Below are 12120 nucleotides of genomic sequence, written 5' to 3' on the forward strand. Positions count from 1 at the left end.
GGGTTATGCTCCGAGGCTTTCCTGGGATTAACACTAAGTCAATGTTAGTTAGATGATACTTGCTTGGCGAGCATCTTCTTTTGGTCATGCACATCGGGTTCCATCCATCCGTCTTCGTGATATGTCCACCAACATCGTCTTCGGGTTCGGCTTCAGTAGCACGTCCTTCATATGGTTCATCTACCATACCTAAATGAGATGCGATAATGCATATGTATGAATGCATGGAAGTGCAACACGCAAGGCATTCATAAAAGTACAACATACTAGCATAAGCACCTAGAGCTATTTAACTTAACCATCACTCAAGCATCTCATAGGAGATGGCAAGCACATCAAGCATGCCACACAAATTAACTTAAATTAAACCATTGCAAGCATACAACATTCAGGAATTAGCCAAACTTTCTAGCTAACAAAAGTTAACATGATTCCCCCAAAAAATGACAAACTTGATGTATTGAACCATGCAGAAAAGAATGGATTAGCAATACTTTTGAAAAGTGAAAGCTATAGCTAGGAACTAAACAAATGCAAAAACTTAACTTGAGGACATGATCTAGCAACCAAAATTTACCAGCATGATGAGCTATTGATAAAGCACGCAACAATATTTTTCCAACATTCATTAATAACAAAATGTATTTATTTTGGCCTTAACAAGACAAACTGAACAAAAATAGATTAACACACATGTGCATAGCTTTTGGACATGAAATTTTTACAGTGAACTAGAAATATAAAGAATAAGCTGCTGCATAAATTTCGTAATTTTTGAACATCCAGAACTGTAGATACTAAATACACAAGCTAAAACAAGCATTAACCATGATTAAATCAATACATAACAGAAACATTAAACAAACAGAAGTTAAATATTTTTCCTAAGTTCTACACGCCAAAACAAAACTAACCCAACTGGTTTTACATTTTTACCATTTTCTACTATTTATTATGTATTTTCAAAGCTTGCAACCACTTAAACTAACATTTAAACTATAGCAAAAAATATTTAGAAACTGAAGATCAACCTGTAAGGAAAGTTGTAGATATTAGAACAAAGAATCCAACAAATTTTAGTTTGTATTTTTTCTAATTTTTCTATAATTTTCCAAAGTTTGCAGCTAAAATTTCAAAAAGGTCCAGCGCGACACTATTAATCTGAGTCACAGACTTCGCAGAAAACCCCCTGAAATTGTCCCAATTGCTGCCTGGGGTCCCTGGTCCCAAAAACAGGGGAGGGGCGGTGCTTGCCGGCCGGATTCCGGCGAGCCCCCTCGCCGGCGGCGAGGTCCAGGTTGGGGGAAAGGGAAAGGGGGTCGAGTTGCACCTCTACGAGGTCTTGGGTCGCGAGAAGATGGCGCGAGGGGGTCTGTCCGCAGTGAGGGGCGGCAGGCGGCAGTCTGCGTCAGCGGAGACGGCGCTTCGGCGGCCGATTCGGGGCGGGCTCGGGCCTGGGAGCATCACCGGCGGGAGGGGGAGGCCGTGGGTGGGTCGGCTTGGTCGGGGAGAGGGCGGTGGCGCGGGGCACCGTGGTGGCCGTGGGCGGCAGTACCATGGGCACGACGGCGAGATCGCTCGTGAGCTGCAGAGGGCAGGGGTGCTCGAGCTCTGGCTCTAGCACGAGGAGGAGAGGAGAAATCAGAGTTGGCTTGTGAACGGATAGGCACGGCTTAAACAGCGACGAGAACAACGGTGCGGCGACGTGTGGCTCGGCACCGACGTCGAGACAATGACGGCGCGAGCGGAGGATGGCGGGGCACGTATCAAGGCCAAGGAGTGACAGAGGGGGCGGTTTCGGCCAAAACCAGGGGCGCCAGGGTGGTTTGGGTCGAGGGCGCGGCGCGTGGCCGGCCGTGAGGCGCCGCCGACGCACGAACGCCGTCACGGCAAGAAACAGAGGAGGAAGAGAGATGGAGATGGTGGTGATGACAGTTTTGTAAATAACTCAAAGTTTCAAAGTCCCATTTGTAAACTCAGCTTTTCTCCATCTTCATGGCCTTAAATGAAAATCTTTTGAATACCAAACTTGCTTAAAACTTCGAGATCTACAATTTTCATTTTAGGCACATTTCCATTTGAACAATGGTTTGAAAGATAAAATTTGAAACTTGAGTGCATTTGAAAATATCATATACACTTCGGAATTCAACTTTTTCTCCCACTTTTGTGTGGCAACTCGAAAAAAAATTTAAACACGAAAGTTGTTCATCATTCGAAAACCTATAACATTGGTTCTGGGAAAAAGTCCATTTAAGCAACGGTTTGAAATTTATTTTTAAACCTGTTTATTACAATTTGAAATATAAAATAAATGTTTAAAAACTATAATATGAAAAACTCATCATTTCATTTGTTAAAGTACTAACAAACTTTATTGAAAGCCTTTACATGATTAATATTAGTACTAATCGTCATGTTAAACATATGATTAACCCTAATTACAGGTGATTAACACCTGGGTGTTACACAATAGTGACACCTTGAGGAGGTGATGTCCTTGCACCGATCGTTGTGTCTTTTCTCCTTGAAAACAACCATCACCTCCCTGGTCAAACCTTGTTCCTCTGGCCCTCAAACTCCTTTCTTGATGTTCTCATGGGCCACGAACATCTTGAGTGATCGAATCTGGAGTCCCATAAAGACGAGATCCTTTTTCATGAGCATGAGAGTTCCGCTATTCAAAAATCCCAAGGTCACTCTCATGAATCTCTAGATTCATCACCCCCTTGTGTTAGAGAAGTGCAACAAGTTTACATCCTTTTTAGAAATCTATGTTATTATAGTTGGATGTAATTGCTTATGGTTATCAAAAATTTTGCACATCTTGTTGCGCTTTGGAACTAACCTTGCAGCTAGAATCGATGGAACGACAATCAGTGGTGTAGCTAGGGTTTACATCACCTATCATGGCTACAACAGGGAAACCCCCATGGTCGAGCTTGTGACCATAAACAAGCACTGCCGGGAGATAGCCCGGACCCTTATAAAAAAATCTCTTCTACTAAACAAATAAAAGCAATAACATGTTGTCGGTTTGTATGCACTCTCAGGTATTTTTTGTCACTGACCATTTTCAGGATGAGGGGCATGCGAAGCACGAGGACATGAGAACTGCACCAACTCCACACTTGGTACCTCTAGTTGGCGGAATACACTTGGAGATACCGACATCACACACTTGGCTTTTGGTGTCGTAAGGCACAAAAGTCCAAGTGTGGGGGAGATTGGTGAACACCCCACAACAGGTTCATTCCGTACCATGGGTGGTGCTAGTTCTGCCTTGCTGAAAAAAAAGAGAAAAAAAAGAGAAAAAATGTAAAAAAGAGAGAAAATATATGAGTGAAAAAATGAATAATAAGATAATAAGAGAGAAAGGAGAGAGAGAGAGAGAAAGAGAGAGAGAGAGAGAGCAGAAAGTGAGAGTGAGCTAGCAGGCTCGACATGGACTAGGGGTCGCATTATGTGTGTGCCTCTAGGCCATAGCATTACACGCTAATAGACATCATCCCACTGCCTAGCTCCACATCCTTGCTCTCACCTACGCTTGCAAAGCCTTAGAATAATTCTCATCTAGTTCAAGCTTTGCATAGCCTCGCTCTAGCAGCTCTTGCGCACATTCAAGCAAGAGGAATTGCTCCTCTTCCACTTCTAGGCCTTCGCTGCTCCATTCCGATTGGCACTTGCTGGTATACTTTGCATCCCCAATCTTGCAGCATTGTGCCCATGAACATGAAACCAAGGCCCATGATCTGCTACAAACTTCCCATGCATAAGATCTGGCCTTGTTGTCCACCTGAGTCAGCATGGTCTACGTGCCTTCCTCCGCTTCAGCCTGCATCAACATGGAGGAATAATTGACAACCATTTGTGACCACACCACCGCTGCAGCAACTTCAGTACTTCCATCACATATGCCTGCCGGTAAGAACACTCAGGTACGTGCAAAGGTAAGATAATGTTCACCTACAATTTACTCATGTTCATCTCTTTATGAGTTTAGCTTGATCATTCAATGGCATGCTTCCTTTGTTTTTTTTGTATGCTCTGGTTTGGATGTCTTTCTCGCGAGATGCATCCATAGGCTTTTTAAATTAAGCATGGTGCTTAGGTTAAAATAGCCTTCTTTGATCAAATAAGACATGGTGTCGAGTTTGATTAATGAACCGTCAGAGTTAATACGATCATAGACTTTGGAGGTATATCTTTTGTGGACTAACCCCTGCAGGAAGATTTCAAAACAAATAGGTAAGTCCTCAAGCTAATTTCATACTAGAGATAAAATAAGGCCCGGGATGTACTTCAAAATAAAAAAAATTCACGACATGCAAGGGAGGTACCGATCAGCTTTCAAGGATCACAGCGAGTATGTTGTCAAAATACCCCTTTGTTATGTGTATGCAATTTTAACTCAGCCTTGTTTGAGCTTTTCTAAAAAATGGTGAACAGTAAAAAAAACTTTCCAAAATCTCTCTCTTGAAAAAAAATCATGAAAGAACCTGATGGCAAGCACTTTGGGATCCATGCAATTAAAACTTATGAATTTGAATTTCCGTTAAAGCATGGATGTGAACAACAAATCCAAAAACAATGTCCTTTATGCTTCACTCGAGTATTTATTATCCACTAACCTTTTGCAAGAACGAAAAAAACACAAAGAGTAGCGTACATAACTCCAACACAACGCTCTTTGGTCCAATGGGGAGGCAAATGCACAAGGAACCAAGCTGAACAAATGCAAAGCTTTGCTTCATGTACTCTTGCATCTTTGTTCATTGCTTGGCGAGTTCTTCCAGGTAAGTATCCCACACACCTCGTGCATCATTGCCTCATGTTTCCACCCTGCTAAGTTACCCATTCATGTTTAGCTTGCCATGGAAAAACATATACATATTAAAATAAGAAAATAGATTTGAAATTAATAAAAAACCCTTAGTTTTCCCAATGAAAGCATTCCTTTATTCAATAAAGTTTAGACTCCCCGGTATTCAAAACCGGCAGAGTCCCTTGTCTCCACTTTTGTATTTGAATAAAGCCAGGTACAAGAATAAGTGTGGGGGAGATCTCTCCAAATCACCAATTGAAATCTGTTCGAGATCTCTCCCCCAAATATGGTGCACAACATCGACGATCCAACATGCTGAAGAACAGGACGGAAGGAATCCAGGGAGGGACGGCCGAACCCTTGGTTCAACCAAGCCACCGCTGACCCCCTTCATTTCGCGCTTCTTCCTCCTTCAACGATGCTATGTGCAACTCACCTCCCTCAAACTCCCTGAGTTCTTGAGTTTAAATAATTTCTTTGCTGATCATAAAAACTAAACTCTATGAACCATGCTAATCCTCCCTATTTATGCACTCCATGTTCTTCCATGAATAACCTTGCATACTCTTTATTCCTTGCTTTCCTTCTAGTTCTTGTGAACCAATATCTTCATAGGGAACTCATGCTATCTAAGTAATTGACTAATGTGATATGATTGGATGAAGGGAACCATGTTTTTCCTTGCAAAGAACTTGGGATTTATTTTCAAAAAAATCAGTAATAGCTTGTCTCCTCAAATTAATATGAAATCCTACCAGAGCCAAAGTTTGAGCATCATGAAAAACCTTTTGCAGCTCGCCTTTTGCTTTGAGCTTTGTCAAATTCTACGACCCATGTTAGAAACTTTTCATACTCCCATGATCAAGATCACGTACACGTCCACTCATATGCTATACTTCTACACTGGAAGATAGCAAGCATTTCCATTCACCACAAAATAAAACTCCAAGTCACACCATGACTCTCTCTCTCTCTAAAGTTACCATCAAGGATGTGGGCTATATAAAAAAAAAGAAATAAAAGATGCATACCCAAAGAAGGTATGCCACATGCCCACAAGGTATGACAATAAAAAAACAAAAGAAAAAAAAAGATGCATACCCAAAGAAGGTATGCCACATGCCCACAAGGCATGTCAAAGAAAAGAAGAAGAAGAAAAAAAAGATAGCCCACATCCAAAAGAAATAAAGGAGAGAGAGATGGTTCATGAAAAGGAGTTCATACACCATCCACCCAAAAAGAAAAAAAATATTTATCACCACACACCTGCACATCTTGATCAAGGTTTATGACTTTTTTTTATCTAGACTTTGACTTAGCAACATAAGCAAAGCAAGCATGCCTCTTTACTCCTATCCTGAGCTCCACATAAGCCTGTTTAAATGATAGGAGAAAAAAAGGCAATAACATTGCCTTGGTGAGGATTTGAAACAAAAAGAGTGATTCGAGAGAATAATTTGAGGAGCAAGACTATTCTTTCTTTTCAAAAATAAAAACCCAAGTTTCTAAGCAGGAAGACTTAGGAACCTGAATTCTATGTTGTTCCATTCTTCAATTACCCAAGATATCATGGTAGCCACTCAAAAGTTTCACAAGGATTGGAAGAAGTTTGGAATAACTTGTATGCAGGTTGCATTCAAAGGAGTTGCTTCCACCTTAGTCCTTCAACCTTTACTCGAGGACGAGCAAAGGGCTAAGTGTGGGGGTCTTGTTGACGGTCCTTAAGTGCTAAAATTGACCGTCAACTCTTGCAAAGATCTGTGCCAAAACAAACACCAAACTAGAATTAGGACTTTGATACTAATCATTTCCACAAGTTTTGGTTAATCGCTGTTTACAGGAAGCCATGTCTGCATACGGGTGAAAACCGTGCTCAAACAAAGGGAAAAGTACACATCAGAGCGTTCTATGTGAGCACGAGAATTAGAGGGCCCACATCCTGAAGCAAATTAGCCCAAGCCCAAGAGAAAAGACACTTTCGACAAACAACAGCGGTGCGCACAAAGATCTTAGGGCCCAAATGACATGTCAAACCCACACATCTATAGGAATGCACCCTGAAATCTATATAAGGAGCCCACAAGGAGTGTGTCGGCCAAAGATGAGCCCAAAAGGCCTCAGCAAGGGTGTGGCCGAACCAAGGGTTCGACCGACCCCCTTCTGGGCCCGTTTAGGCCCAACTTTCTCCAGCAGTCTCTCATGGCTCTCCTACATCCATCCCGAATGTGCATAGTACCATCTCACGAGTCTAACCGCGGATCCACCCTTGGAGAGGCTATATAAGGAGGAGGAGAGCCCCCCCATTCAATACAACAACACAATACAAGATACACTTTGGTGGGGAAAAGATGTAGATTAGGATAGGGAGTGTGTGAGGAGAAGTGTGGAGGAGTGCCGGGCTTGTCGGCATCCTTCTTCTGCTTGTACCTCGACAGGTACGAATCATTTGAGTAAGTACCTGAGTTTATCTTTTGGTTATGTTCTTGGTAAAGTTATTCCCTGTTGTTATTCATTTGCGGGTTCATCGTCCGTTCTTGTGACGGATACTCTAGTAGAGGGCCCCTGATAAAGACGGATAAACCCTGATCGCCGCTAGAGTAGTAATCGAAGGATTAGACGTGGTGTTTAGGCCCTAGATTACCTTTGTTTGTCTCAAGCTCAGCTGGCATTGTGGGGTAGACGGCAGGTGGTGACAGCCCTGTCTGTCCGCTACGGAGACAGTCTGCGTGGTTAGTGCACTCCCCCCCTCCCGCCTAGGTTCGACATAGAGCAATACCGGATATTCCTTGGCAGACCAGGGTCAAACCGGTGCCCGAAGAAAACGAATAGCAGCAGAGCGTAGCCTACCTTGATCCTTTTCCTTAGATAAACCATGCTGCCTAGGCTATCCTACCTCTTGTTCTCCTGGGTGATCTAGCTCAAAGACCGTTACACCTCCGTTCCTCGTGGAAAATACGATACCCCGAATACTCCCGGGTGAAGTGCTACAGCTGTATTTCCGTGCGTTTGCGGACTTCTCTGTAAGAGTTAAGAAATACCAACACCTACCTTGCACGTCTGGCGCTGGACTGACCGGTGCCTTCTATTATGCGCCACCATCGGCACGATGCATCCTCGAGTGTCCGCGGCATTGTGTGTGGCCCCCTCGTCATCGACAACCTTGATCCTCAACATCGACCGCGGCTATCTCTAGCATGGCATCCTCGGCCACAGCTCCACTGCTCTTAGCTCAGCCACCTCGACATTGGCACAAAGGGCAATCATCATGAGCTCCTCGTCGGTTTCCACTCCAGCCACAACATCGGCTTCTTCTATAGTCTCATCATCTGCATTGCTCTCACTGTGAGTGCGTGGAATATTGGAGTATATTGGGATATCTCCCGATATAGTAGATTAGGTTTGTTGTGATCCCAGTCTGCCTTGTGTCTAAGGTGGCTACTTGCCCTAAGCAATGTATTATTATATAAACCATCCGAGAGGATCCATTCAATCCATCCAATATATAAAATCTATCTCTCTAAACTCACCTCAGCTTGCTTTAGTCCAGATCAGACGTCCATTGCCGGCCATCCCTCTCCTCTTTTCATCCCCGCCGTCGGCTGCCACGGTTCTCCGTCGATCTTGTATTCAGTGAGGTATGTGCATGTGTACACCTGCTTCATGCTTCCTCCGGAGTTACTCCTAAATTGAATCCTGCCATTAAATGCTCACGGTGCTATGCTTCTTTGTGTTTTTGCTGGTCCAAAATTCCAAATTAGTGGATTTAAGGGCAGCGGGCATTTCTTGCAGGGGTTTCCTTCAATTCAGTGCAGCTCGGCAGTGGGGTTTCATTGGTGGTGACAGTGGGTTTCTTGTATGTTCTCTCGAAGTGGAAACCAGACCTTGTGTTCCCGTGGCCACCATCAAATTTACATCAATTCCTGCTCCAGGAAGGTGGTGTTCTTCTTCTTCCAGAAGTATCTGCGGTACTAGCGGTCGCGCTTTTGGCTCTCCCTCTTGGTTTTCCGGCAAGCTCCTCTTCACCTTCGAGCAATTTTTCGGCGAGTTTGTGCGTGCCTCCAGTGAGGTATATATGCGATTATGTGTTCCCCTCTCAGGAGCGGATCCAGGGGGTGCAGGGGGGCTAGAGCCCCCACCCCCCAACAATTTTCGACCGTGAATGAAGAAAAGCAAAAAAAAGAAGGAAAAGAGAGGAGGGAGGATCTGCCACCGCCTTTCATCTACTTTATTCTTTTTTTAAAGAACATACTATTTCTTGAAGATCCCAAAGTGGGTTGCACCTGAACTGAATTCTCTTCAATATCTAAGCATCAACATGGTTGAGGTAACAGAGGCAGACCTCTGCGTGCTTGGTGAACTATGTGCCCTTACTTTCTTGGACTTATGGTTCAAAGAAGATCCAAAAGAAAGAATGATTTTCCGTCGTGGAGGCTTCAACAGTTTGAAAGTATTCCACTATGTTCGCCACCCTTATATTGTTAGGGGTGCGGGATATCTTGTGTTTGAGACTGGGGCAGTACCGAGGCTCGAGATGCTTAGCATTCCCTTTTTGTATCAATGGCGAAAGGCCATGACTTCTACTTAGGCATTATGCACCTCCCAATTCTGAAATCTGCACAAGTTATTGTCTGCAAAGAAGGTGCCACACCTTGCGAAACGAAAGCTGCAGCAGAATCTATTCAGAAGGAAGCTATTGCCAATCCAAATCATCCAAAGGTGGCCATTGAAGAAGAGTAGCAATGATAAGAGGGGAATAATACTGAAGAGGAAATGGTCATCCAGTGATGGTTTGATAGAGGTAAAGTGGGATGCAGACACAAATAGCAGATTGGGGATGGTCTATATACACAAGACTTTACTTGTTTATTACCGGGACCTATGAACATGTATGCATGCATTGTATGACCGGGGAGACTTTATTTCTGTATGTTGCAAGTCTAGCGCTCTTGCTTACATATCAAGATTATTTTGATGGAAATATATCTTTGTCTATTTTGCTTTGATTTATCACTTATAAAGTACTTGCTCCATCCTGAACTGTAAGTTATTTTGCTTTGTCCCAAGTTAAAGTTGTCTAAGTTTGCCCGAATTTATAGAGAAAAATATTAGTATCTAACACATTTAATAAGTAAATTAGGAAAATATATTTCATAATGCGTCTCATTATTCTCATTTGTTGTTCAAAATATTATCACTCATTTTCTATAAATTTGATTAAACTTAGGACAGTTTGATTTAGACCAAATCAAAATGTCTTACATTTCAGGACAGATGGAGTACAATCAAAATGATCGACTCAAAGTGGATCTGAAATTTCCCATAACAAACTTAATAAACCAGTGCTGGTAGAATCTTTTCTTTTTAAGTAAAGGTAGAATCTGTTTTTTACCTTGCATCTGCATCGTTATTCCTCGTACAGGAACTTTCGTCATAGATGCTGCTGTCGTTTTGGACTTATATTTACTAAAGGAAATGTCTCTGGACCATTGAGCTCTGTTGGCTTCATGTTACTCTCAAATTCCTTGCTTTTAACATTTGATTTGAGCAATGCACTGCTTGCTTTAGTTGCAAATGAAAGTATGGCAACAGCTATTAGTGACCCTTTGTGAGGCACCTCTTACCTCCTTGTAGGTAAGATGTGAATCAAATCTGGACCTTTGATTGTAAAGAGAGAAAAAATCAATTAGAAAATACTAAAGAAAAACGATATTAATTACTTCTCCGCAGTCCCGGTCGACATACAATGCATGAATACATGAATATTGCATGCCGTCACATATATATCATAGCGCCATTGTCTCCCCAAGACGGGTCATAATTCTGTTTTGATTTTTCTTCCACAATTTTTCTCTCGATCATACTATGACATACGGATCGTGTCCGTATAGACCCATGTCACTCTAGGAATAATGTTACAACTCACGCATGCCGTATTAAGAGAAAAAAAATATCCTACGAACTGAATGTAACTCAACCGGTAAGGTCACTTGTGGTGTTTGCATATTTTTTAGATTTATTTTACGATTTAGCTGCCGTATTCTTTCAGTTCTATGTGATATGTTCCTCGACGGCGAGGTGCCTGTGACGAACTTCGTCAATCTCGAAATCTGCCAACTCAATTTCTCAAAGGTAATGTTACCCACGGGATGCATTGAAACCAAATAAATACACGGTCTTTGTTCGTTTCTTTAGAGTATAGTGCGGCAAAAATACGGTATTTAGAACTCCGAAATACAAAGTCTATATGTGGACACACTTCGCCGTTCATATGTAGGTTACATAGAGGGGCATGAGTTTCGTTTCGTTACACCGATATGTTAAACTTTGCTCTAGAAAAGGCAAAAAGGTTTAAACTTCTATAAATTTCTAGGCAAGAACAAGATAGTAAAGAAATCTTTTATTTGGTTTGCATCATCATGTAGCTGGATGCATTACACGCGAGAGCGAAAGCTGTTATTGGCTCTCGCTATTACTTGGACATCATCATCGCTGTAGGGTCGGAGGTGGTATTCTTTCTACAGCAGCAGTCCGGATAAGGATAGTTTTTCCGGCAAAAGAAGGTGTTGAATCGGTCATGGAGCTTTTGTTTGCAATCTCGGTAGCATAAGTTGTTTTCACAGTATTGCATCTGCCAGCATATCTCATCAGCTCCCTCTGCAAATTGTGTGGTTAATCTATTTGAACATCTCGATGTTTATGAACAAATTACGAGTAGCTACAAACCTGCATAAGTGGTGGACAACAGGGTAGAATACATGATTACAAGAACAACCATAGCGGCAGCTACCAGGTACACGGTCCTCCTCGTGCTGCTTTGGACGATTGCCATGATCAAGGAGAAAGGAGATTGCTTGTGTTTGTGTTTGTGCTGCTTCTTCTTCTCTTTGGATGTGCTCTTTGACAAGCCCCGTTGCTACGGTTATGTCGAAGCATGCACCGCCAAATCTTATAAATAAGTTGGTTGGTTGTCCTCACCTACATTAATGTTTGCGTATCGAATTGCCAAAGTTTGATATCCGTGTTCTCAGGCCAATCTCAGTGGGAGTGTCATAAGAGTGTCATGACATTAAATTTGCTAACATGTACCAATAGTATGGGGAGAGAGAAGAGAGAAGTGTCATAAAATATGAGAGGAGTGTCATGATGATGACCCTCCATTGGCACAGTTCTTAATATTTCAGTCTAGGTACCTGTGTCGATGACACTCCCACTGAGACTGGCCTCACATACTCCAATTGCCAAAGTTAATATCTGGGTAGTCCTCGCCTACATCAATGCTTGCATATCCAATTGCC

Source organism: Panicum virgatum, chromosome 9K (assembly GCF_016808335.1).
Source record: "Panicum virgatum strain AP13 chromosome 9K, P.virgatum_v5, whole genome shotgun sequence".
Taxonomy (NCBI): domain Eukaryota; kingdom Viridiplantae; phylum Streptophyta; class Magnoliopsida; order Poales; family Poaceae; genus Panicum; species Panicum virgatum.